The sequence below is a fragment of the Bombina bombina genome, chromosome 3 (genome assembly GCF_027579735.1).
Source record: "Bombina bombina isolate aBomBom1 chromosome 3, aBomBom1.pri, whole genome shotgun sequence".
Lineage (NCBI taxonomy): Eukaryota > Metazoa > Chordata > Amphibia > Anura > Bombinatoridae > Bombina > Bombina bombina.
This window is the reverse complement of record NC_069501.1, coordinates 551401925-551428055: the sequence shown is the minus strand read 5'-3', so window position 1 is coordinate 551428055 and position 26131 is coordinate 551401925. Positions and strand designations below refer to the sequence as shown.

General features: G+C 37.4%; 1 long non-coding RNA gene across 1 annotated transcript; it reads left to right on the top strand.

Moving 5' to 3' along the window:
- The first annotated feature begins 17309 nt into the window (after positions 1 to 17309).
- On the top strand, positions 17310 to 20359 carry LOC128651790 (uncharacterized). The gene is made up of 2 exons (XR_008401182.1): positions 17310 to 17378; positions 20132 to 20359. It is a non-coding gene; the product is annotated as an uncharacterized LOC128651790 (long non-coding RNA).
- The last annotated feature ends 5772 nt before the right edge of the window (positions 20360 to 26131 follow it).

Genomic DNA, 26131 nt, shown 5'->3' with positions numbered 1-26131 from the left:
TGAGGAGATTACAAGAGAGGAGGAGAGTAGGAGGTCATGAGCAGAGTGAAGGGGATGGGAGGGAGAGTATCTGGAGACAAGGTCTGAGATATAGGGGGAGCAGTGCAGCTGAGGGCTTTGTATGTCAGAGTGAGAATGTTGTGCTTAATCCTAGAGGCAAGAGAAAGCCAGTGAAAGGATTGGCAGAGATGTGCAGCAGATGAAGAGCGACGTGTAAGGAAGATGAGCCTGGCAGAGGCATTCATTATAGATTGTAAAGGAACTAGGCGGCAGCTGGGGAGACCAGAGAGCACAGAGTTGCAGTAATCGAGACGGGAAGGGATGAGAGAGGGGATTAAAATCTTAGTTGTGTCTTGTGTAAGGAAATGTCTAATTTTAGAGATGTTTTTAAGGTGGAAGCAGCAGGCTTTAGCCAAGGACTGAATGTGAGAAGTGAAAGAAAGATCTGAGTCAAATGTGACCCCCAAGACATCGGGCATGCGGGGTAGGGGTAATGATGGAGTTGCTGTCTCTGTGGAGTGATGGAAACGAAATCCAGATTGCAGTGAGTCAAGGAGGGAGTTTAATGTAAGGAAATGGGATAGGCATGCATATACTAGCTTTTCGAGAAGCTTTGAGGCAAGAGGGAGGAGGGAAATAGGGCGGTAGTTGGATGGGGAGGTTGGATCAAGGGAAGGTTTTTTGAGGATAGGTGTGACCAGTGCATGTTTCAGAGATGTGGGAAATATAACAGTGCTGAGGGAGAGGTTAAAAATGTGTGTGAGTATAGGGGTAATGGTAGCAGAAGAGAGGGAGGGGAGTTGCTGTGAGGGGATAGGGTAAAGGGTACAGGAAGTGAGGTGAGAGCGCAGTATAAGTGCAGAAGCTTCTTCCTCAGTAACAGGGGAGAAAGAGTTAAGTTTATGGCTATGTGGGTTGTGGTTGATTGCGAGCGTTTGAGGGTTTGATAGAATGGAAGTATGTTAAGAGCTAATTTCGTTTCTGATGGAGTTGATTTTGTTATTGAAGTGGCTGGCAAAGTCTTAAACTGACATAGAAGTTGTATTAGGAGGCGAGGGTGGGCGGAGAAGAGTATTGAAAGTGGAGAACAGACGTTTTGGGTTTGAAGAAAGAGTAGAGATAAGAGTAGAGAAGTAATGTTGCTTATAGAGATTAAGGGCAGAATAGTAGGAGTTCAAGATGAATTTGTAATGAAGAAAATCAGCTGAACTCCGAGATTTTCTCCAGTGCCGCTCAGCTTAGATAGATTGGTCAGGGCAGGAAAATGAGGAGAAGGATGAGAGGAGAGGTTCGAGGGAATTAGCAAGCTGTTGCTGATCTAATGACATAATGCTTCTGTAGAAGGAGTCAGTTGGGCTGTGCAGTGGGAGTATAGGTTAGGCATGAGGTAGATATAGGTTTTCACAGGGAGTTAGCGGGGCGTGCTAGTAGGAGTAGACTGCACTTTGATTCAGACACATCAACACAAGATCGATATTTTCGAATCGGCAAAGTGAAGGTTTGCGAGGAGAATAGCAGCCATGTTTGTCTTGCCAGCTATCAACTGTCGAGACTACATCACCTGAGGTAGTTAGAGTAGGTGTAGTAAAACATAGGCCCCATAGGCAATATTTGGAGTGTGCCTACTCGGAGACTAATTTTAGTTTTAGTGGGATCACTGTCTGTACCGTGTAGGCCAACTTCAAATAGGGCACCCCCTTGGCCGCAGCAAAATACTGTGGTGACGTCAAGCTCCCATTGACTGCTATGAGAGAGACATCGCCACTCGCCAGCACTGCTCGGTCACGCCCCTTTTTATAGAAAATCTCAACAGACTGCAAGGCCAGTAAGACGTTTTTTTTGACGGTCTGTCAATGCTTTGATTATTGGGGACTATTTGAGAGATATTAAAGGGACAGAAAACCCCAAATTTTTCTTTCATGATTTGGATAGAACATACAGTTTTAAACAACTTTCCAATGTACTTATTTTAGCAAATTTGCTTTATTCTCTTGTTATCCTTTGTTGAAGGGCAAGCATTGCACTACTGCAGCTAGCTGAACACATCTAGTTAGCCAATCACAAGAGACAAATGTGTGCAGACACCAATCAGCAGCTAGTTGCCACTAGTGTAGGATATGTGCGCATTCATTTTCAACAAGGGATACCAAGAGAATGAAGCACATTTGAAGATAGAAAAGAATTTAAAAGTATCTTAAAATTACATGCTCTATCACAATCCTGAAAGTTTAATTTTGACTTTCCCATACATTTAAACATTCTAAAAAAGAACATTTCTGAAACATAGTGATCTAGATTAATTAAAGTTATTTTTAAATGAGGTGCTATTGTGAGATCTATTAGGTTCATGTGGTTCCATGCAGAATTCAAGATAAAATTTTATTGAAAGCTCTGTAGCTCACTTAAGAGTCTTTACTACTTTCTGGATGGAAAGGAGATACAAATAAAGTGCAGTATATAACTTAAAGAATGAACGTTTTATTTATTTTAGAACTTTATATTTAAGATGACAAAGAATAGAAATTTAAATTGTAGCTACGTACAAAATATATATATATATATTTTTTAAAAAAAGCCTAAATTGAACATAATCTAATTTTAGTGATTACTATATTGTTCCTAACGGTATTTTTCACCAGTGAAATAAATGGGCTCAATGCACCAGGCTGCAGCAGTGGTGAAGCCCTTGTGGTGAAGGCTACTGCTAGTTAAGCTTCCTAACCTGTCTGTTATCTCAGAGGTGGCAGAGTTAAATCCTCCTGAACTCATTCATTCAGTGTGATTGATGGGTTGCGGGAGAACAGGGGAGGCGGTGTAATAATTAATGATGTCAGTGGATGAACAGCATCTATTCAAACTAAGATAAATTGGGCCCCATGTATTTAGGAATATGAATTAAATAGATTTAATTTAAAAGTGTATTCTTTGTTATACTAAAGGACTCAGATTGTAGTTAAGTGCGCTGAGCAAAGTGATGCTTGGGAGAGTTTAAAGAGTTCTTGCAGGTCCCAACAGAATGGAAAAAAGGTCTCTTACTCTTCAGTCCATAAAAACTTGTTTCAGACAAGGTATTCTTACCATGGTTTTAAAAATATGGACCAATGATTTTCTAAATGTATGTAATTGTCTCCGTTGTGCCAGGTACCACTGCTCTAAAATTCACTGTCAGTCCTTAAAGGATGAAGATTACGAGGCACATTCTTTTTAGGGGGCTGAGGTAGCATCTTGCCTTCATTCTAAGATTCAATAATCTTTCTTTACAAATCTCCTTATTGAGAGGGAGATAAGTTAATTTGATGAGATTTTATGGATTAAAATGTGTCTAGTTCATAATATGGAAACAGGCACTGCCAGTAGACATGTGGGTTTCTTTTCGTTCCGAATCGAAATTCGGACGAATTCGTCAAATTCAGAGATTCGAATCTATTTGAATTTCTGAATTACCCGAGCAATGAAACTAAACTAATCCGAATGCATTTGGAACAAATAAAGCTGAATAAGTTTGGATTTATTCGTTACATTCGAATGGCCATGGACTAATCACAATTCAGTATAAAAATTAAATTTAGTGAGATTTAGTGAGATAGAGCAGTGAAATAATTCTGTTTGTATAACTTGGAACCATCTGAATCAACATAACACATTCCCGAACTTCCGAATTTATGAATCGAATCTGAAACAAATACATCTGAATACATCCAAATTTATTTGAATCTGAAACTAATACATTCAAATGTATTTGAATCATTCCGAAACGAAACGAACCAAAGCAAATTTTTCCACTGTGCACATGTCTAACTGCCAGCATTGATTATTCATAATAAAGTATAAAAAAAAATTGACACCCACCGAATTTCCTTATCTTATGTGTAACATAGACAAGGGATGAAGCCCTAAATGAAATGTACTAGAGTAGGGTTCTTCAAAACACGTGTTGCAACACCATGTTTACTGGGTTGTGAGCACCGTTCCCTCTCAACTTTTCTTGAGCTAGCGCACAGCTCAGTTAAAAATGCGCACATCAATTTAAGGTAACCCACAATAAACTCTCTTTATCCACAAGGCCTTAAAGTAAATATAGATCTTGCAGCATTATAAATAGGGATTTTCAAGATGGATTATACGTCATCACATTTATGATTATTAAGATTTATATTTTATATTATATTATGTAACTTCACTTTAAGAAGGGGGATCACTTTACATCTATTATTAAAATATCAAATTTAAGTACCCTCTATATGAGTAGGAGATTGGATAGGTTTTTGGTCACTTCACGATAAATTTGATGGTTGTTGAGAAAATAACAAATCATCAGCATCACAAAAGACACGTGTTATTATATGCTTGCTCATAGAGATATATATATACGTTTACATATTTAGAAAGATCTTTAGATTAATAAGTTGATTGTAGATAGTTGTAGATAGTTGATTGTAGATAATTTTATTTATTTTTTAAAAAAAACTCAACTAATAAATGAATAATAAATATGGAGATGATATAAAATGTCCCCATATACAGTGTACCTTACCCTGCATACTGCTAAATAATAATTACTTAGATTTGTGCAGGAGCCCATTTACATCAGACCTCTGATTGGTAGAGGAGACCGTGTAAACAGGTAAAAAAAAAAGGCATTTTAAAGGGTATATCATTAACTGCTTTGAATTAGGAAAACCCTTCAGACTGTGCTAACAAAATGCATGAAGGAACACTAAAGTCAAAATTAAACTTTCAGGATTTAGATAGAGCACACAATTTTAAACAACTATCCAGTTCACTTCCATTATTAAAATGTGCAATGTAAATTTTGTTATGTGCACACTTTCTGAGACACCCGCTCCTACATAGAATTTGCAAGAGTGCAAAGTATCTACATTTTGTGATTGACTGATGGCTGTCACATGATGCAGGAGGGCAGGAAAATAGAACTAAACTAGAAATGTGTCAGAAAACAATCTACTACTCATTTGAAATTCAGACTAAGTGCTTTTGTATTGTCTTTTTATTGTGCTGTATTCTACTGTATTCAATGGACCTTTAAAAAACATTTTTACTTTGTGGAAAGCAGTGTTTAATTACTGACATACTCAAGTAGCCCCTAGTGCACACTTAGTTTTCATTCCTGAAGGGACTGTTTAAAAAAAAACCTGTAAAATGTATCTACTTATATAATGAAGTCAATGGGAATGTAATGGGCTCCATTTATTATCACTGACATGTCTGCCCAGCCTCATAGCGAGCGGATAGCAATATGCTGCCCGCAATTAATATTGCACAAGCCAATGCCTGTGCAATTCAGCCCCCTGCTCGTGTGGGGTCAATCGCGTGCAATGGGGGCTGTCAATGAGCATTGATCGGGGGGATTGAAATACGCCAAACTTTAGGTGGGGGGGGGGGAGTAGCAGTGGTCTAACTAGGGTTTCATGCTCGCTCATGCAAAACTGAAACGCTGTGGCTCTGAAGCTTCTATTGTAACTTGGTAAATTGAGCGCATTTAGTTATTTTCCACACCCCTTTCATAACTGACATAAATAATATATTATTATTTTAACACCTCTAATAAATTCATGCTAGAGATGTAAAAACTCATTTTTTGTGATAAAAACCAAAACTATTGGCTATATAAATTTGCATACAAAAAACATTGATGTGTTCACAAAGCACCAGTTCATTTAACACTTGAGTCCTATGGCCCAGTAAACTTTCATGATCCCAAAATTAGTGGCCACGTTAGAAAAGCAGTGAGGTGTGTGTAGACAGTATGGCTACAATAATAACAATAGATAAAACCAATTACGTGATCTTCCATATATCCAAGCTGAAGAGCAGATCCGGCAAACGCATAATCCTCCTCTGGGACAACACTTACTCCGTGTTCGCGTTGCTCCATTTATCCACAGCACACTTGTCAGCTGAAATACTCTGTATTTTAGAGTGAAAGAAGTGGCCGCACAACCTCCCTGAGGATAAAACCGTCCGTGTTTTTCGCGCTCCGCCACACACTCTAAGAGGCCACACACCGGCTAGATGCCGGTTAGCTAGTACTTCTGGTCGGTCACGCTCCTCTGTGTCTCATCGACAGTTACGAGCCCAGTAGCCAGGTTCAATCAGCACAAACCTAAAAAAGAGAGGTGCTAGAGCAGCTCCGTAAAAAACTGTTAAACTTTATTCTTTGAAGATATACACACAGCCTGCAAACAGCAAGGGCTTCACAACATATTTAAAATAAGGAAAAATTCAAAAGAGCAGTCACATCCACAGCCGTAGGACGCGTTTCGGGTTTCCCCGTACTCAGAGACAATTTGGGGGATGGTAACATATAACCCTATATAGACCAAACTAAATTAAAACACACCTGAAGTTAATTAGAGAGTTAGTAGTTAATGCAACAGTATATACACAAGTTCATAATATTTACAATTCACACGCTATTTTGTTTTATATCAAAAAACATCATTAGATTACCATAAACATTAACCTCTTGAGTTATTTACTTTTTAACAATTTTAATCTGGAAAAGTAAAGAGGCTAGTAGGTACACATAATCGATGTATCACATTAATGCAATGATTCACAATATATATACTAGTTTATCAATTCTGCTTAGGGGTTTCTTATAGACTCAAATAATCGATTAGTTCTAAATATTTACACACTAGATGATAAAATATCATATTGTACTTGATACATCACACATATTGTGAGGGATTTAAATACACATTGATTCAAAATATCAATCTATGTGGCACAGTAATAGCTAGATATAATGACTTCATATTGAACCAATACAGTATAAAATTAATATAATATAAAACTGAAAATGGAGGATAATATTATCCTGTTATCCTCTCTAGCTATATATTAGATAGATTGATCAATGCCTCTAACCTTACTTTATTTATTTATTTATATTATATAGCAACACATTAAGTGTGTATTTAGATATAAATATAAAAATATAAATATAAATATGATGAGGGGGGGTGAGGGGGGATACAATTTCTACATTCCAAAGGAACAAGGGAGACTAATGTTGATCATGTAAAGTTATCAGTATCTGCAACTATATATTCAGAATTAATCTTGACTTTCATCTTAATTATACATATAAGGAAATTATATGAAAACTTGAATGCACCATACATTCACCAATGATACAATATCCTAAAACCTTTCTGAATAGATATAGTATGCATATAAAAAGAGGAGATAGGTTCTTAATTTTGAGATAGCTATCTAATAACTAAAATATATTTCCCAATGATTCATGATATCAAAAGTGGAGTTCAGGCCTTTTGGATATCTATTCTCAATAGTAAATATCCAAAATGCCTCCCTCCATTATAATGCTTTCACCCTATCTCCACCTCTTTTAGGGGTTCTCACCAGTTCTATAGCTTGCCATTTAAATGTATCTAATGACTGTTGATGTCGATGTATGAAATGTGTTGCTAGTAAGGAACATTCTTTTTCACAATTGATATTACTAATATGTTCTCGAATTCTGGACCTCACCTCTCTGGTGGTGAGGCACACGTATTGAACTTTGCACTGAGTGCAGGAGATAAGGTAAACAACATACCCCATACTGCAATTAATGCATTGTGAGGTATCATATCTTCTTCCAGTACGGAAGTACTCAAAGGAAGGGCTTATTTCAATATAATCACAAGCTTTGCATCTCGCACTATTGCACTTATAAGTGCCTTTATGTGTTAACCAGCTGCTACCCGTTTGTTGTTTAGGAAGAACAGTAGGGGACAGTATATTCCCAAGTGTCATACTTCGTCTATATGAAAATCTGCAACCAGAGTTTGCTACCTCCTTAAGCTTTGGATCAGCCAAAAGTATTGGAATATGTTTCCTGACAATATTGCAAATTCGTGAATATTGATCACTATAGCTTGTTACGAAGGTGACCTTGGGGTTATGTTCCCTATTGTGTTTTTTACCCTTAGTATCCTCATTTCTGATTTTATCTTTCAAAAGTTCTTCTCTAGGGATTAAGTCTACTTCTTTTTGAGCCCTGAGTATGATTTTCTTATTATATCCTCTTTTTTGAAGATCACTTGTCAATTTCTTGCACTCCTCTCTGTAATCATCCTCCTTGGAGCAATTCCGTTTCATCCTTATAAACTGACCTTTAGCAATTGCTCTGGCAGTATTTTTGGGATGACTACTAGTGGAGTGCAACAAATTATTCTTTGAAATGAGTTTTCGATAGGTCTTAGTCTCAATCTTGTTAGTAAGTTTATCTGACATTAATGTAATGTCTAAATAATTGATAGATGTTTCGTGCCATTCCATGGTAAACCGAATCCCCATCTCATTGGAGTTGAGATCATCAAGGAACTCAACAGCTTCTTGTTGAGTACCTTTCCATATAAGCACCAGATCATTGATAAACCTTTTATAAAAGGCCACCAATGATCTGAACTTGTTCCTATCTCCAAAGATGCGGGACGCCTCCCACCAACCTAAGAAAAGGTTGGCATACGACGGTGCAAATTTTGCGCCCATGGCAGTCCCACATCTTTGGAGATAAAACAATCCATCAAACTCTACATAGTTGTGTTCTAACAAATATCTAATTATCCTAAGAAAATAGATCATTTGGTCTTCGTCAAAGTCAGTTGCAGAGGTCAAAAAATATTCAATAGCCACCAAACCCTATCTATGGGGAATAGAAGAGTATAATGAAACAACGTCTATGGTGACCCAACTATGGCAATCCTCCCATTCAAAGTCCCCCAATAAATTCAATAAATGTTTAGTGTCATGCAGATAACTCCACAGTTGGGCCACCATAGGCTGCAGTACACTGTCAACCCATTCCAAAAAAGGTTTCTAATACTGAGTCAATTTCTGACACTATCGGTCTCCCTCTAATGTCTTCTAGAGACTTGTGAACCTTTGGTAATATATGGAAGGCTGGTCTTTTTTGAAATTGTACACATAAAAATTCAGAGGTTTTTTTATCTATATATCCTTTCTCAACCCCTTCATCAACCAGAGAGCACACTTGGCGTTGTATTGTATAGGTAGGGTTGCTCAAAATCTGGCTATATGTAATGGGGTCATTGAGCTTTTTTATATAGTCAGATTTATGTAAAACTACGGTCGTACCTCCCTTGTCAGATTTCTTTATTACTAGATATACATGCAAACAGGTGTATAATATGTATTAATACTTTCCCCTTCTGGTGAACCGCAGCCGTCCCACAGTCTCTCCCAAGGTCTGTGTGAATATATCAGGTGTGCTAGCTGGAGGCGCTGGTTCAGCTTGTATCAGCCGTTGGTATCTTCCTTTCCTTTCCTTCCTCGGTTGTATAACTCTAGGTGCAAAATAGTGGTGCTGAAATATCAGACAATACACCAAACAAAGGTGAATATCTACTCACAGTGTATATTGCAGGTTACCGGCTCCTTCCCAATATGAAAAGACAATATCACAGATTCAGTAAAAAAGTTTGTCTTTATTTGACAAACTTTTTTACTGAATCTGTGATATTGTCTTTTCATATTGGGAAGGAGCTTTATTACTAGATCACTGCAAACTTCAATACGTGGGCCTCACCACCAGAGAGGTGAGGACCAGAATTCGAGAACATATTAGTAATATCAATTGTGAAAAAGAATGTTCCTTACTAGCAACACATTTCATACATTGACATCAACAGTCATTAGATACATTTAAATGGCAAGCTATAGAACTGGTGAGAACCCCTAAAAGAGGTGGAGATAGGGTGAAAGCATTATATCGGAGGGAGGCATTTTGGATATTTACTATTAAGACTAGATATCCAAAAGGCCTGAACTCCACTTTAGATATCATGAATCACTGGGAAATATAGTTTAGTTGTTAGATAGCTATCTCAAAATGAAGAACCTATCTCCTCTTTTGATATGCATACTATATCGATTCAGAAAGGTTTTAGGATATTGTATCATTGGTGAATGTATGATGCATTCAAATTTTCATATAATTTCCTTATATGTAAAATTAAGATGAAAGTCAAGATTAATTCTGAATATATAGTTGCAGATACTGATAACTTTACATGATCAAAATAAGTCTCCCTTGTTCCTTTGGAATGTAGAAATTGTATCCCCCCTCATCATATTTATATCTATATTTTTATATTTATATCTAAATACACACTTAATGTGTTGCTATATGATATAAATAAATAAAGTAAGGTTAGAGGCATTGATCGATATGGCATATGATATCTTGCTGTTACTATCTAATATATAGCTAGAGAGGATAAGAGGATAATATCCTCCATTTTCAGTTTTATATTGTATTAATTTTATACTGTATTGGTTCAATATGAAGTCATTATATCTAGCTATTACTGTGCCACATAGATTGATATTTTGAATCAATGTGTATTTAAATCCCTCACAATATGTGTGATGTATCAAGCACAATATGATATTTTATCATCTAGTGTGTAAATATTTAGAACTAATCGATTATTTGAGTCTATAAGAAACCCCTCAGCAGAATTGATAAACTAGTATATATATTGTGAACCATTGCATTAATATGCTACAATGATAATAATGATACATTGATTATGTGTACCTACTAGCCTCTTTACTTTTCCAGATTAAGGCCTAGATTTAGAGTTTTGTCGGTAAAGACCTGCGGTGCTAACGCTGCTTTTTTTTCCAGCGCACCCTTAAGCCAACGCTAGTATTACGAGTTGTCTGAATGGCTGCGTTAGCCTCAGAAAAGGGAGCGTTGAGCATAATTTAGCTCCACTTCAACCCTCAATACCAGCGTTGCTTACGGTAGCAGTAAGCTGGAAAAACGTCTCGTGCACGATATCCCCATAGGAAACAAAGGGCTGAGCTGGCTGGAAAAAAATCTAACACCTGCAAAAAAGCAGCGTTCAGCTCCTAACGCAGCCCCATTGTTTCCTATGGGGAAACACTCTCTAAGTCTACACCTAACACCCTAACATGAACCCCGAGTCTAAACACCCCTATCCTTACACTTATTAACCCCTAATCTGCCGCCCCCGCTATCGCTGACACCTACATTATATTATTAACCCCTAATCTGCCGCTGCGGACACCGCCACAACCTACATTATAGCTATGAACCCCTAATCTGCTGCCCCTAACATCGCCGACACTTATATTATATTTATTACCTCCTAATCTGCCCCCCCCAATGTTGCCGCCACCTACCTACACTTATTAACCCCTAATCTGCTGACCGGACCTTGCCACCACTATAATAAATGTATTGACCCCTAAACCGCCACACTCCCGCCCTGCAAACACTATAATAAATTGTATTAACCCCTAATCTGCCCTCCCTAACATCGCCGCCACCTACCTACAATTATTAACCCCTAATCTCCCGCCCCCAACGTCGCTGCTACTCTAATAAATGTATTAACCCCTAAACCTAAGTCTAACCCTAACCCTAACACCCCCCTTATATAATTTAAATTATTCAAAATAAATTTACTATCACTAAATAAATTAATCCTATTTAAAACTAAATACGTACCTATAAAATAAACCATAAGCTAGCTACAATATAACTAATAGTTACATTGTAGCTAGCTAAAGATTTATATTTCGTTTACAGACAACTTTGTATTTATTTTAACTAGGTACAATAGCTAATAAATATTTAATAACTATTTAATAGCTACCTAGTTAAAATAATTACAAAATTACCTGTAAAATAAATCCTAACCTAAGTTACAAATACACCTAACACTACACTATCAATAAATTAATTAAATTAATTACCTACAATTATCTAAACTCAAATACAATTAAATAAACTAAACTATAATACAAAAAAACAAACACTAAATTACAGAAAATAATTTTTTTTTACAAGAAGTTTAAACTAATTACACCTAATCTAAGCCCCCTAATAAAATAAAAAAGCCCCCCAAAATAATAAAATGCCCTACCCTATCCTAAATTACAAAGTAATCAGCTCTTTTACCTGTAAATAAAAATACAATACCCCCCCCCCAACATTACAACCCACCACCCACATACCCCTACTCTAAAACCCACCCAAACCCCCCTTAAAAAAACCTAACACTAACCCCCTGAAGATCTCCCTACCTTGAGTCGTCTTCACTCAGCCGAGCCGAATTCTTCATCCAAGCGGGGCAGAGGAGGTACTCAATATAATATAGGTGTTGGCGATGTTGGGGGCAGTAGATTAGGGGTTCATAGCTATAATGTCGGATGGAGTTCAATCCGATTGGCTGATCCAATCAGCCAATCGGATTGACCTCGCATTCTATTGGCTGTTCCGATCAGCCAATAGAATGCAAAGTCAATCCGATTGGCTGATTGGATCAGCCAATCGGATTGAACTTCAATCTGATTGGCTGATTGAATCAGCCAATCAGATTTTTCCTACCTTAATTCCTATTGGCTGATAGAATCCTATCAGCCAATCGGAATTTGAGGGACGCCATCTTTGATGACGTCATTTAAAGGAACCGTCATTCGTTGTTAGTTCGTCGTGCTAGAAGGATGCTCCGCGCCGGAGGTCTTCAGGATGCTGCCGCTCTGCTCCGGATGGATGAAGATAGAAGATTCCGCTTGGATGAAGACTTCAATCGGATGGAAGACCTCTTCTGCCCCACTTGGATGAAGACTTAAATCGGATGGAGGACTGCTTCTGCCCCGCTTGGATGAAGAATTTGGCTCGGCTGAGTGAAGACGACTCAAGGTAGGGAGATCTTCAGGGGGTTAGTGTTAGGTTTTTTAAGGGGGCTTTGGGTGGCTTTAAGAGTAGGGGTATGTGGGTGGGTAAGGGCTGGTAAAAGAGCTGATTACTTTGTAATTTAGGATAGGGTAGGGCATTTTATTATTTTGGGGGCTTTTTTATTCTATTAGGGGGCTTAGATTAGGTGTAATTAGTTTAAACTTCTTGTAATTTTTTTTTATTTTCTGTAATTTAGTGTTTGTTTTTTTGTATTATAGTTTAGTTTATTTAATTGTATTTGAGTTTAGATAATTGTAGGTAATTTATTTAATTAATTTATTGATAGTGTAGTGTTAGGTGTATTTGTAACTTAGGTTAGGATTTATTTTACAGGTAATTTTGTAATTATTTTAACTAGGTAGCTATTAAATAGTTATTAACTATTTAATAGCTATTGTACCTAGTTAAAATAAATACAAAGTTGCCTGTAAAATAAATATAAATCCTAAACTAGCTACAATGTAACTATTAGTTATATTGTAGCTAGCTTAGGGTTTATTTTATAGGTAAGTATTTAGTTTTAAATAGGATTAATTTATTTAATGATAGTAAATTTATTTCATTTAATTTAAATTATATTTAAGTTAGGGGGTGTTAGGGTTAGGGTTAGACTTAGGTTTAGGGGTTAATAACTTTATTATAGTAGCAGCGACGTTGGGGGCGGGAGATTAGGGGTTAATAATTGTTGGTAGGTGGCGGCAATGTTAGGGAGGGCAGATTAGGGGTTAATACAATTTATTATAGTGTTTGCGAGGCGGGAGTGCGTCGGTTTAGGGGTTAATACATTTATTATAGTGGCGGCGAGGTCCGGTCAGCAGATTAGGGGTTAATAAGTGTAGGTAGGTGGCGGCGACGTTGGGGGGGCAGATTAGGGGGTAATCAATATAATATAGGTGTTGGCGATGTTGGGGGCAGTAGATTAGGGGTTCATAGCTATAATGTAGGTGGCGGCGATGTCTGGTCGGAAGATTAGGGGTTAAAAAAAATTATTATAGGGTTTGCGATGTGGGGGGGACCCGGTTTAGGGGTTCATAGGTAGTTTATGGGTGTTAGTGTACTTTATAGCACAGTAGTTAAGAGCTTTATGTTCACGCGTTAGCCCATAAAACTCTTAACTACTGACTTTTTTTTGCGGTTGGAGTCTTGTTGGTAGAGGGTCTACCGCTCACTTCTTCCAAGACTTGTAATTCCAGCGTTAGGCAAATCCCATAGAAAAGATAGGATACGCAATTGACGTAAGGGGATCTGCGGTAGCCTCGAGTCGCGGAAAGAAAGTGAGCAATAGACCCTTTCCTGCCTGACTCTAAATACCAGCGGGCGTTAAAAAGCAGCGTTAGGACCCCTTAACGCTGCTTTTCAACCCTAACGCAGAACTCTAAATCTAGGCGTATGATTGTTAAAAAGTAAATAACTCAAGAGGTTAATGTTTATAGTAATCTAATGATGTTTTTTGATATAAAACAAAATAGCGTGTGAATTGTAAATATTATGAACTTGTGTATATACTGTTGTATTAACTACTAACTCTCTAATTAACTTCAGGTGTGTTTTAATTTAGTTTGGTCTATATAGGGTTATATGTTACCATCCCCCAAATTGTCTTTGAGTATGGGGAAACCCGAAACGCGTCCTACGGCTGTGGATGTGACTGCTCTTTTGAAGTTTTCCTTATTTTAAATATGTTGTGGAGCCCTTGCTGTTTGCAGGCTGTGTGTATATCTTTAAAGAATAAAGTTTAACAGTTTTTTACGGAGCCGCTCTAGCACCTCTCTTTTTTGATTTATATAAATTTGCACACAGATAATATAATTAAAAAATACAATTTTGCAATACTATATTTCAGATGGAACTAAGTAACAATAATGGTCATACACCTTCAAATAGCTATGAGCAACATTTCACCATAGACCCAATACATTCTAACTGATTTTAGTAAAAGAACATTGAAGTTCAAATTGAACTTTCATAATTTAGATAGAACATGCAGTTTTAAACAAATCTCCAATGTATTTCTATTATCTAATTTGCTTTGCTCTCTTGGCATACTTTTTTGACAAGCATACCTAGGTAGATTTAGGAGCAGCAGTGCATTACTGGGAGAAAACTAGTGATTGGTGGCGGCACATATATGGCTCTTGTCATTTTCCTCCCCCATTGTGTTCAACTAACTTCCACAAGTGATTTTAGCTCCCAGTAGCGCTTTGCTGCTTCTTCAACAAAGGATAGATAGTGAAGAAAATTGGATAAAATAAATAAATTGGAAAATTGCCCAAAATTGTATGTTAATTATCTAAATCATGAAAGAAAAAGGTAATAATATGGTAAATAGCAGGGCCAGACTGGGAATTCAAAGCAGCCCTGAAAAAATTTGAAGACCAGCCCTATTTTACATTAGGGGGGATATGTATCAAGCTGTCAACTATGTTGCATTCACCGGCATCAATACGCTCGCCTAACATCGCAGCCGCAGATCGCAATACGCTCTCCTTATTTATGAAAAAAGCCGGCAAAAAGACACGCACCAAGTACAGGGTGATAAGCATCGGACTGTTGTTAACTAGCAGTCATCGATCTCGCGTCTATTCGGCTTTTTCACAACTTTATTTATACCCTGTCACTAAACGCCGCCACTATACCAAAATGTTTTTTTTAGTTTATGGCGATGTGGGGGGCTGACGGATTAGGGGTTAATAGGTTTAGTTAGTGGTAGTGATGTGGGAGGTCAGAGGTTTAGCAGTTAATATGTTTATTTAGTGGCGGCGGTGTTAGGGAGCGGCGGAATAGGGGTTAATACATTTTATTTAGGTTGCGGCGATGTTGGGGCGGAAGATTAGGTGTGTTTAGACTCAGGGTTTATGTTAGGGTGTTAGGTGTAAACGTTACTTGTTTTCTACCATAGAAAAGTATCAGATAGAGCCGAATGTGTATTCGGAACATCTGTAATGACATAAGCATCGATCTGCGTCGGATTGAGATCGCCGGTTTGTATGTTACGTCACAAATTTCAACATTTGCTGGTCTGTAGGCTTTGATAACTAGGTTGGATCAATCTTGCAACAATTACGATGCGGAATTCCGGCGTATTTTAGGTTGACAGCTTGATAGATAGACCTCTCTGTCTCTAGAATATACACTCTCCATTATTATTAAAGGGATTACTGGAATACTTCTTCCTTTAATGATTTTTTTCAGAATTAAATTTTAATAGTTTGTTATAAAAAAAACATCTAGTTAATACTAATGCTTTATTAAAGTTATTGTTTAAAAAGATAGATAATCTTTGTTACCCATTACTCAATTTTGCATAACCAACACGATTATAATAATAAACCTTTTGCCCCCTTATTTCAGTTCTTTTTACAGACTTGCATTTTAGCTAATCAGTGCCGACTCATAAATAACTGAGCACAATGTTACCTATATAGCACACATGAACTAGCACTCTCTAGCTATGAAAAACTGTCAAAATGCTCTGAGATACGGGGCAGCCTTCAAGGGCTTAGACATCAGCATGTGAGCCTACCTATATTTAGCTTTCAACAAAGAATACCAAAAGAAAAAAGCAAATTTGCTGATAAAGTAAATTGAAAAACTTTAAAATTGAATCATGAAAGTTTAACTTTGACTCCTCTGTCCCTTTAATTATGTGTATTTGAAAGTTTCTAAATATAAAGTTAATTTGACACATAGGGGCATATTTATCAATGTGCGAGCGGACATGATACGAAGTAGCGTATCATGTTCGCTGCACGTCGATAAATGCCGACAGCATACACTGTCAGCATTTATCATTGCACCAGCAGTGCTGTCGCTAGCAGGGGGTGTCAATCAACCCGATCGTATTAGTTCGGGTTGATTTCTGTCTGCCCTCAGAGCGGCCTTAGACCGCTGCTTCATAACTCCTGTTTCCGGTGAGCCTGAAGGTTCGCCGGAAACAAGGGGCAGCAAGCTCCGTATGGAGTTTGATAAATATGCCTCTTAATATGTGCTGGGATTTTTTTATTGAAAAATACTTTAAGCCTAGTTGTTTCTGTTTCATCTGGAATTACTTCACAGACAAATATGACTTTTTACTTAGTTCAAGTATTATGTGCTGTATGTTTTAAATATTTCTTATGGCATAAGATTCTGGCACTTGTATGTTGCTCTTTATCAGTGATGTCCAAATTGAGCACATATAATTTGCAAATCCTGCATGAATATTACTAAACATATCTAAATCTGATTGTTATACCTGTGTTGAGATACAAATATCTTGTCTGGCTATTATGAACAGGGTCCATATACCCCTACTGTAAATTATTAGTAAATCTCATATATAGACCATTCTTTCTGTATTTAGCATAGACCTGTTGTACAACAATAGTTAACTGACAGTGTTAGGGCAAAAGCATCACGCACCCTGCACAGTGGATCCTTACGTCATTAACTGAAGCTATTTTCTGCCTGTTTGCTTTGTAGAAAAAATGTTATGTGGAGGCTCCCTGTTGCCAAGGAAGAGTCACTGTTACTAAGGGACAGAAGAAATATTTAAAAGGAGAAAAAAAAAGACTAAGAAAAAAAGGGAGTTCAGATGCAAAAAAAAAAAAAAGGAAACAATCCATGTTTGGTAAGAAATATCAGAATTAATGAAAGTTCTGTTGCATTCTCCCTAACAGTAGATTACGAGACGGGAAGTGAAAAGGGTACAACACAGGGAGGGAATGTAAAGGGTATCCTGAGCACTATACCTCCTACTGCTTAATGACACAGAGCAATAGGAAGCAGTGGCTCAGTGAGTCTGTCCAGCCCACTGCTTAGTGACTCAATAATACGATATTTTGGGGATCTCACAAAAATAATGATATTTTGTGACACAAGACACATTTTTTTATTTAATAGTACCATTAATTCACCGAAAAATGGTGACTTGATAACACAGAACAAAGTAACAGCCCATATGTCAAACAGACTGTCAATTCAATTAGAGTATACAAATCAGATAGGTAGGGACACAAAACCAAAACTGACATGTAACTTTAAGGGGACATTAAAGTGTGTATATATTGTGTACATTTATATATATATATATATACTCACCAGCCACTTTATTAGGTACACCTTTCTATTACCAGGTTGGACCCCCTTTTGACTTCAGAACTGCCTTAATTCTTCATGGCATAGATTCAACAGGGTGTTGGAAATATTCCTTAGACATTTTGGTCCATGTTGACATGATACCATCATGCAGTTGCTGCAGATTTGTCAGCTGCACATCCATAATGCTAATCTCCCATTCCATCACATCTCAAAGGTGCTCTATTGGATTGAGATCTGGTGACTGTGGAGGCCAGTGGAGTACAGTTAACTCATTGTCATGTTCAAGAAACCAGTTTGAGATGATTTGAGCTTTGTGACATGGTGCATTATCCTGCTGGAAGTAGCCACCAGAAGATGGGTGCACTGTAGTCATAAAGGGATGGACATGTCAGCAACAATACTCAGGTAGGCCGTGGCATTTAAACGATGCCCAATTGGTAATAAGGGGCCCAAAGTGTGCCAAGAAAATATCCCCCACACCATTACACCACCACCACCAGCCTGAACCGTTAATACGATGCAGGATGGATCCATGCTTTCATGTTGTTTACGCCAAATTCTGACCCTACCATCTGAATGTCGCAGCTGAAGTTGAGACTCATCAGACCAGGCAACGTTTTTCTAATCTTCTATTGTCCAATTTTGGTGAGTCTGTGCAAATTGTAGCCTTAGTCTCCTGTTCTTAGCTGACAGGAGTGGCTCCCGGTGTGGTCTTCTGCTGCTGTAGCCCATCGACTTCAATTTTCAATGTGTTGTGCATTCAGAGATAGTATTCTGCATACCTTGGTTGTAACGAGTGGTTATTTGATTTTATGTTGCCTTTCTATCATTTTGAACCAGTCTGTCCATTCTCCGCTGACCTCTGACATCAACAAGGCATTTTCGTCCACACAACTGCCGCTCACTGGATATTTTCTCTTTTTTAGACCATTCCCTGTAAACCCTAGAGATGGTTGTGCGTGAAAATCTCAGTAGATCAGCAGTTTTTTAAACACTCAGACCAGCCCATCTGTCACCAACAACCATGCAACGTTTAAAGTCACTTAAATCCCCTTTCCTCCCCATTCTGATGCTCAGTTTGAACTTCAGCAAGTCGTCTTCACCACGTCTAGATGCCTAAATGCATTGAGTTGCTGCCATGTGATTGGCTGATTAGCAATTTGTGTTACCAAGCAATTGAACAGGTGTACCTAATAAAGTGGCCGGTGAGTGAATATAGTGTATATATAAATACTAAAATGATGGAGCACCGAAACAGCAACCGCTGCTTGATAAATGGAGCCCATAGTATTGATTTGCACATTTTATATACAATAATTCTATGCCTCATATACAGTATATATATATATATATATATATATATATATATATATATATATATATATATATATATATATAGAGAGAGAGAGAGAGAGAGAGAGAGAGAGAGAGAGAGAGAGAGAGAGAGAGAGCGAGAGAGAGAGAGAGAGAGAGAGAGAGAGGGAATAACTCATTGTGTAGTTCATTGACAAATCTAGATAGGCCAGAAGGCTTGTTTTTCCCACAGAAAACCTCTGGAATACATTGTTTCCAATGCAGCAAAGAATTCTGGGTAAGATATGCAAATAAGGTTCACAATGACACACCTTTTTACTTCAAGTCTGCTTTTCAGCAGATTCCCTTTACGCCAAAGCATCGCTGTTCACACATCTTATATATATATATAGTTTTCAGTTCTAGGTCATACTCTTACAAGGACATAGAAGATCAATAATTTAATGTTGCAATGAACTAGAGAATTACATTACTGACTTTTTGCTTACACAGAGGTTAAACACATAGTTAAAGTTTACTTCAGATTGGCAACACATTGCTACGTATGCATGCAGTCCCTGATTGGCTCAATGGCCATGCTCAGCTTTAGACCAGTAATGCATAGCCAGTCTGGAGCTGACTTTAACTGTGTGTTTAAGCCCTTTGTAGCGGTTAAGCACACAGTATTCTTTAGAAGTAATAGTACAATAATACAATGCACTTAAGACCTTCCAATAAGAAAGCAATCACAGTTACAGCATGTTGCAGGGGTGAAGGCCTAAATACTGCAGGATATGCTCCAACGTTTCTATGAGCTGTGGAGGAAAAATACAATTTTCACTGTTAAATTACAGGAAATCTGGATAAAATAAATACTGAAAGTATAAAGTTTTTATTTATTTTTTGTAAAGCATGTTCCTAAACCCTGTTTATAAACCCCAAAATTCTTTAAAATGCCTCCCATCAATATCTCTCTCCTCTTATTGACAGAATGACAAAGGGGACTAAGAAATTCTGTGGTCACATGAAACAAAGACAGACTGAACATATGGAGGGTTGACAACTTTCTCTTACTGCAGGCTTTGAAAATCGCTAGAGACTGAATGAACAAACTGCTCTCCTGCCAAATATCTTACAAATGCACACGTACATCCCACTTATAAACCAAATGATATAAGAATAAGAATGAATCTTATTAAACATGTGACTGCTACAGAACCTTTATTTTCTGTTATTTTTGTTACTGATTTAATTTATTTCCAAGTTAGTCTGGGTAAACAGGTAATAGTTTATTAATGTAGCATCAATACCATTCATTCTTTTGTATTGTATCATGTTTAAGAATGTTTAGCTGCTTAATTTATTTTAGCATAAATATATAAATCCATATTATCATTTCAAGGCTCAAAATTTCAAGCCCTAAGCTACTAGCCAGGCTAAAATGTTACTCACCATTTCCGATCCCACCCATATAACATACTTTTTAATGTAGATATGAAATTAAAATTCCCTGCGCTCTCTTCAAAAGTCAACGGTTTGCATTGTTCGCCAATCAGTGCTCTCCCTTTTGGGTGCCTTTTGTTGTAGCTAGAGTGCTGATTGGACAACAATTCAAACTGTTAGCTGACAGAAAACTTTACTTTTTAAATTAGCGGCGGAGCGCGGGAAATTTTAATTTCATATCTACATTAAAAAGTAAGTTACAGCGCATCTTTGTTGCAACTGATGAATTAAACTCCATCTAAAATATCACTAACGTTCCAGATTATATTGTAGCTATTTTAGGGTTTATATTTATTTTACAGGCAACTTTGTATTTATTTTAACCAGGTACAATAGCTATTAAATAGTTAAGAACTATTTAATAGCTACCTAGTTAAAATAATTACAAAATCACCTGTAAAATAAATCCTAACCTAAGTTACAATTAAATCTAACACTACACTAGCAATAAATTAATTAAATAAAGTACCTACAATTATCTACAATTAAACCTAACACTACACTATCAATAAATTAATTAAATAAAATACCTACAAATAAATACAATTAAATAAACTAACTAAAGTACAAAAAATAAAAAAAGCTAAGTTACAAAAAATAAAAAAATTAATTACAAACATAATAAAAATATTACAACAATTTTAAGCTAATTACACCTACTCTAAGCCCCCTAATAAAATAACAAAGCCCCCAAAATAAAAAAATGCCCTACCCTATTCTAAAATTGAAATAGAAAAGCTCTTTTACCTTACCAGCCCTTAAAAGGGCCTTTTGCGGGGCATACCCCAAATAATTCAGCTCTTTTGCCTGTAAAAAAAAACATACAATACCCCCCCCCAACATTACAACCCATCAGCCACATACCCCTAATCTAACCCAAACCCCCCTTAAATAAACCTAACACTAAGCCCCTGAAGATCTTCCTACCTTGTCTTCACCGTGCCAGGTATCACCGATCGCTCCAGGCTCCAAAGTCTTCATTCAAGCCCAAGCGGGGGCTGGATATCCATCATCCGGCTGAAGTCTTCTATCAAGCGGCGGCTAAAGAGGTCCAGAAGAGGCTCCAAAGTCTTCCTCCTATCTGGGCAGAAGAGTAGATCCGGACCGGCAACGATCTTCTTCCAAGCGGTGACAAGCGGCTCTATCTTGAAGACCTCCGGCGCGGATCCATCCTCTTCTTCCGACGTCCTAAGTCCGAATGAAGGTTCCTTTAAATGACGTCATCCAAGATGGCGTCCCTCAAATTCCGATTGGCTGATAGGATTCTATCAGCCAATCGGAATTAAGGTAGGGAAAATCTGATTGGCTGATTGAATCAGCCAATCAGATTAAGCTTGCATTCTATTGGCTGTTCCGATCAGCCAATAGAATGCAAGCTCAATCTGATTGGCTGATTGGATCAGCCAATCGGATTGAACTTGAATCTGATTGGCTGATTCCATCAGCCAATCAGATTTTTCCTACCTTAATTCCGATTGGCTGATAGAATCCTATCAGCCAATCGGAATTCGAGGGACGCCATCTTGGATGACGTCATTTAAAGGAACCTTCATTCGGACTTAGGACGTTGCAAGAAGAGGATGGATCCGCGCCGGAGGTCTTTAAGATGAAGCCGGTTGTCACCGCTTGGAAGAAGATGGTTGCCGGTCCGGATAGGAGGAAAACTTTGGATCCTCTTCTGGACCTCTTCAGCCGCCGCTTGATAGAAGACTTCAGCCGGATGATGGATATCCAGCCCCCGCTTGGGCTTGGATGAAGACTTCGGAGCCTGGAGCGATCGGTGATACCTGGCATGGTGAAGACAAGGTAGGAAGATCTTCAGGGGCTTTGTGTTAGGTTTATTTAAGGGGGGTTTGGGTTAGATTAGGGGTATGTGGGTGGTGGGTTGTAATGTTGGGGGGGGGGTATTGTATGTTTTCTTTTTTACAGGCAAAAGAGCTGAATTCTTTGGGGTATGCCCCGCAAATGGCCCTCTTAAGGGCTGGTAAGGTAAAAGAGCTTTTCTATTTTAATTTTAGAATAGGGTAGGGCATTTTTTTATTTTGGGGGGCTTTGTTATTTTATTAGGGGGCTTAGAGTAGGTGTAATTAGCTTAAAATTGTTGTAATATTTTTATTATGTTTGTAATTAATTTTTTTATTTTTTGTAACTTAGCTTTTTTATTTTTTGTACTTTAGTTAGTTTATTTATTTGTATTTATTTGTAGGTATTTTATTTAATTAATTTATTGATAGTGTAGTGTTAGGTTTAATTGTAGATAATTGTAGGTATTTTATTTAATTAATTTATTGCTAGTGTAGTGTTAGATTTAATTGTAACTTAGGTTAGGATTTATTTTACAGGTAATTTTGTAATTATTTTAACTAGGTAGCTATTAAATAATTCTTAACTATTTCATAGCTATTGTATCTAGTTAAAATAAATACAAAGTTGCCTGTAAAATAAATATAAATCCTAAAATAGCTACAATATAATTATTATTTATATTGTAGCTATATTAGGGTTTATTTTACAGGTAAGTATTTAGCTTTAAATAGGAATAATTTATTTAATAAGAGTTAATTTATTTCGTTAGATTTAAATTATATTTTATTTAGGGGGGTGTTAGTGTTAGGGTTAGACTTAGCTTTAGGGGTTAAAAAATTTATTAGAGTAGCGGTGAGGTCCGGTCGGCAGTTTAGGGGTTAATACTTGAAGTTTGGTGTCGGCGATGTTAGGGAGGGCAGATTAGGGGTTAATACTATTTATTATAGGGTTAGTGAGGCGGATTAGGGGTTAATACATTTATTATAGTAGCGGTGAGGTCCGGTCGGCAGATTAGGGGTTAATTATTGTAGGTAGCTGGCGGTGACGGTGTGAGGGGCAGATTAGGGGTTAATAAATATAATATAGGGGTCAGCGGTGTTATGGGCAGCAGATTAGGGGTACATAGGTATAATGTAGGTTGCGGCGGTGTACGGAGCGGCAGATTAGGGGTTAAAAAATATGCAGGGGTCAGCGATAGCAGGGGCGGCAGATTAGGGGTTGATAAGTGTAAGGCTAGGGGTGTTTAGACTCGGGTACATGTTAGGGTGTTAGGTGCAGACTTAGAAACTGTTTCCCCATAGGAAACAATGGGGCTGCGTTAGGAGCTTAACGCTGCTTTTTTGCAGGTGTTAGGTTTTTTTTCATCCCAAACTGCCCCATTGTTTCCTATGGGGGAATCGTGCACGAGCACGTTTTTGAAGCTGGCCGCGTCCGTAAGCACCGCTGGTATTGAGAGTTGCAGTGGCGGTAAATTATGCTCTACGCTCCTTTTTTGGAGAATAACGCAGCCATTCTGTGAACTCTGAATACCAGCGGAATTTAAAAGGTGCGGGGGAAAAAAAAGCATGCATTAGCTACGCGGGTCGTTACCGACAAAACTCTAAATCTAGGCGTAAGTGTGGTAATTGCTGTGGGATGAACCTCCGTTGTGTAAAGCAGAATCAATCAGTCTGTATGGAACATAAGTCCCTCAGAATATCAGTCTCTACGCGTTTTGTCTGAGGACGCTCAGACTTTTTCAAGATGCCCAATCAAATGCCCAGCCCTTAAAAGTGAGTGAATGTTGATTCAACATGCATTTCACTACTCGTCCCAGGGAAAGTGGGCAAGCGGAAATTTTGGACCTTGATTTTCTAATTATTTATTTTGAAAATATCTTTAATTCTTCACAAAATTGACATTAATTTTCAAGTAATTAAACAATAACTAAGGTGAGATTAATATCTATAAATAATGCGAATGTTTTTTTTTATATATATATATATACAAAATAAAAATGGGATTGACCATTATTTTTTATTAAAACGATCACAATCTTTTTGAGTCAAACGTAAGTTGATAACTTCCATGGATATTTCATCTTCATTTCCCAATAACATCAGAATTAACAGCTGATAATGGCTATCAGTAACTAAAAAAACAAAATGGATGAATGGAGTTAATGGAATCCATATGTGGTTAGAGTGGTGTTTCTGATAACTGTTAAACAATATGATACCGTTTGTATATGGGCATGATGTGTTTACTAGGTATCAATGATGTTTTTAAGCTTTTAATATGTTAAAAATATGTATTTTTTTAAAAAAAATTCTATTATTTATTGAGAAAACCTGGTTCTCTGATTTGGTGAGATTTTCATCTAAAATCAAGAAGAACACTTCTCTGAAAATGAGTTTCCATAACAAGAAAGTGGTTAAAACTGATCTCATCTTCTATAACAGGATTTTAACAATTCTCACACTGAAAATCATGAAACCGCTAACGTACAAAGTTTAAAATATTGCAAAAGTTCCACATCTCACTCTACAGAACAAGGTTTCAAGAATTCACAGAATATACGTATATGCATTTGTGATTGGCTGTTGGCTGTCACATGATAAAGGAGAAGTGTAAATAGAGATAAAATTGAAATTGGTCAGAAAAAAATCTACTTTTCATATGAAGTTCAGACTAAGGGGTAGATTTATTAAAGGGCGAGCGAACACGATTCACTGTAGCGAATCAAGTCTGCTCGACCACGCTTAATGCTGAAAGCATACGCTGTCAACATTTATCATTGCACAAGCATTTCTGGTGAAATGCTTGTGCAATGCTGCCCTCTGCTCACTGGTGGCCAATCGGCCGCTTGCAGGGGCCGTCAATCATCCAGATCGGATCGTATGGGGATGATTTCAGTCCATCACCTAAAAGGGTGGCAGAGAAGTTAAGGAGCAGCGGTCTCACGACCGCTGCTTCTTAACTTTCGTTTTAGGCAGATCTGAAACGATGGGGCTCCAAAGCAGCATCCGCTGCTTAATAAATGGAGCCCTAAGTGCCACTGCATTGTCTTTTCATTGGGCATTTGTTGATAATGCAAATCTATTGTATTTACTGGTCCTTTAAGAAGATGGCGACACAAGGTTCTAGATTTATTGTAAATTTCCATAATGGAAAACATGATTGTTTTGGGCTTCTGTAAAACCCATGCAAATGATATTGTTTGCCAATTAACAAGATGGAATGGCCAATGGATAAATCGTAATAACGAAGATACAATTGCCGATAGGAATCCTATTTAAGAAGATGATATTACTATTACTTATATTTAGGAAAATGTGAGCATGAAATAAAAAGAAAGATTCTAAGAATGGCATTGGTTAAAGGGACAGTAAACATTGGGGAAAATGTTACATAACGATAGCCTTATTATTTATTTTTCCTTGTTAAACGCATATTTACCACCAAAGTATGTTTATTTACATTAACTGTCAGCTGCTTTAGATAGTGAAGGGGCGTGCTTTATGTAATTCAATTGTGCAATCAGGCTCACTTTGATTAGACAGTAAGCCTGTGACGCGCTGTTTGAAAAAGCAGCCGCGCTGAAGAGGACAGTAGGGGTAAGTATACTTTGAAGGGACATACTATGCATTTAACCAGTAAAAATAAATCATAAGGCTATCGTCATGTTACATCTGTATGTGC